Source organism: Theobroma umbraticum, unplaced genomic scaffold (assembly GCF_002168275.2).
Source record: "Theobroma umbraticum cultivar Fairchild unplaced genomic scaffold, ASM216827v3 scaffold_147.0, whole genome shotgun sequence".
In the NCBI taxonomy this organism is placed as follows: Eukaryota; Viridiplantae; Streptophyta; class Magnoliopsida; order Malvales; family Malvaceae; genus Theobroma; species Theobroma umbraticum.
Window position 1 is genome coordinate 6,037,098 of NW_018397259.1, and position 2,659 is coordinate 6,039,756.

The following is a 2,659-nucleotide window of genomic DNA, read 5'->3' on the forward strand; positions in this document are numbered from 1 at the left end:
TTACTCCTTAGTACAGTATGTTGGCTTGAAAGACGCAGCCTGGTCTTCAATGTCATAGCCAACCAAGAAGTTCATTTGAGCCAAGTTACCATGGACTGCAAAATCAGAAATAGTAGTGAAAGAGAAGCATGAAACACCCTCGAAAACTAAAACGAAGGTGTTCAAAGGACTCAACTTCACATCAGGATTGGTGAACTGCACTGTGAAATTTGGAACTTTGAAATCAATTTGAGCTTTATACCAAAGGCTCAAAGTTTCTGCTGTTGCATCAACGCGTTTTGCATCAATCTCGCTAGCCACCAATGTCTCCAGTTTTAAATAAAAATTATTGAGGCAAGACTATTAATGTAGTTCCCGAATCAATGATAATGTTACCCTCTGTGGTTCCAAAAGAAGAGCTGGTGAATTCTAGTCTATCGTTATTAACAGTTATCGCTTTTAGGATGAGAAAATAGAAGATATTAGGACTTTTTTAAATCAATGGAGTTGAAATAGCCCTAGAACCTGAAACAGTAGCATTAGTCCCAAAATTTATTTTACCTCTACTAGATTCTAAATTAAATGGCACCATGTTGAAGAATGAGATTTGACTTGAAAAACCAGATTCAGTTATTCTCAACAGTTTTTAATTTATTAGTTACTATCAATTTATTTTCTTTTTTTTACAGTTATTGTGATGTTGGGTAGTGGGTTTGTATTGCACAGTTATTTTTTTTTTATTTTGTTGTTATTTTCTCTCTCTTGTATATGTATTTATAAGTGTTATTGTTGAATGAAAAGACTGTAGGGAGACTTTGTATTCAATTATATTTTCTCTCTCATTTTATCTTTCTCTGGTTCTCTAATTTTATCCTTTATCATTTTAGCATATTATAGTTTGCAAATAAAACAAAAACTTTGAGATTTTCAACATGGTAACAGAGCTCCAAAAAGGATCTTAAGGGACCAAGAAAGAAATTGACAATTTTCTTTTTTGCAAATCTCCATTCTCAGGCTTTTTAAAATAATTATGGTTTCTTCAAGTTTTAATATTGTTACCCTATCTATGTTTACAGGAGAAAATTATGACATCTGGACTATTAAAATGAAAGCGTATCTCAATTTATGGGAGGTTGTGGAGGTGGGAAATAAGCCACCAAAACAGAGACTCAACCCCACAGTGGCACAAATGAAGCAATACAATGAGGAAGTGGCAAAAAGATTTAAAGCTCTCTACATCATCCATTTGGCTGTGTCAGATACTATTTTCACAAGAATAATGACTTGTGAATCACCTAAGGATGCTTGGGATTGCTTGAAGGAGGAGTTCCATGACAGCGAGAGGACTCGTCAAATGCAAGCCTTGAATCTACACAGAGAATTTGAGATTTGCGGATGAAAGATGATGAGAGTATCAAAGAATACTCAAATAAGATTATGAAGCTAGTGAACCAGCTTACACTCCTTGGTGAGAAGTTGTCAAATTGTAGGATCGTCAACAAAATTTTGGTGAGTTTACCAAAAAAGTTTGAAGCAAAAATCTCTTCACTTGAGGACTCCAAAGACCGTTCTCAACTATCGGTGACAGAACTTGTAAATGCTTTATAAGCTCAAGAACAAAGAAGGGCCTATCGCAATGATAATGTAATTGAAAATGCTCTTATAACAAGGAACAAAGATTTTCGAATTGGTGGTAACAACCCAAGAAAGAGAGAAGGAGATAAGAGAGACAAGGAATGGAGAAATGATGATGGGAACTCAAACAAATCAAGTAACAAGTTTTTCCCATGTCAATATTACAAAAAGAGTAATCACACTCCAAAATTTTGTTGGTACAGGCCTAATGTGAAGTGTAGGTCTTGTAACCAATTTGGTCATGTAGAGAAAGTTTACCAATCTAGGGGCAAACATGCTGATGAGAAGACAGCAGTAGTTGAAGAAACTGATATGGCAGAGGAGCAATTGTTCATGGCCAAGATTTCTAATGATGATAAGAAAAACACATGGCTCCTTGATAGCGAATGTTTCAATCACACGACAGAATCGAGTTGTGGGAGTTCATCAAGTCAATCTCAAGGAGGTGTGTTGAAGAATGAGATTTGATTTAAAGAACCAGATTTAGTTATTCTCAACAGCTTTTAATTTATTAGTTAATATCAGTTTATTTTCTCTCTTTTACAGTTATTATCATGTTGGGTAGTGGGTTTGTATTGCCCAGTTATTTTTCTTTACGTGTTGTTTTATTTTATTATTATTATTTCGCTCTTGTATATGTATTTATAAGTGTTATTGTTGAATGAAAAGACTGTAGGGAGACTTTGTATTCAATTATATTTTCTCTCTCATTTTATCTTTCTCTGGTTCTCTAGTTTTATCCTTTATCATTTTAGCAGATTATAGTTTGCAAATAAAACAAAAACTTTGAGATTTTCAACACACCAAGCAATAGGAGAATTTTCCAGCAATCGAAGTAGCAATTTGGGAAATGAGAGAAACTTTTCCACCTCCAAGGCCAATGATGCCTGATCCTTTTTCGTTAAAGGCACCTCCATTGTTATGTCCACATCCAAAGTTAGTTTTAGGAAAGGTGATGGATTGGCCACTTGTAGAGCCTAGGGTCATGGTATCAACAGTGAGATCTCCCTTTGAGAATGATCAATCTCCATTAAAGATTGAATAT

General features: G+C 34.6%; 1 pseudogene; it reads right to left on the minus strand.

Annotated features, from left to right (window-relative positions):
- LOC110414888 (aspartic proteinase CDR1 pseudogene) overlaps nt 1-2,659 on the minus strand; it is a 3,137-nt pseudogene continuing 478 nt past the window's right edge.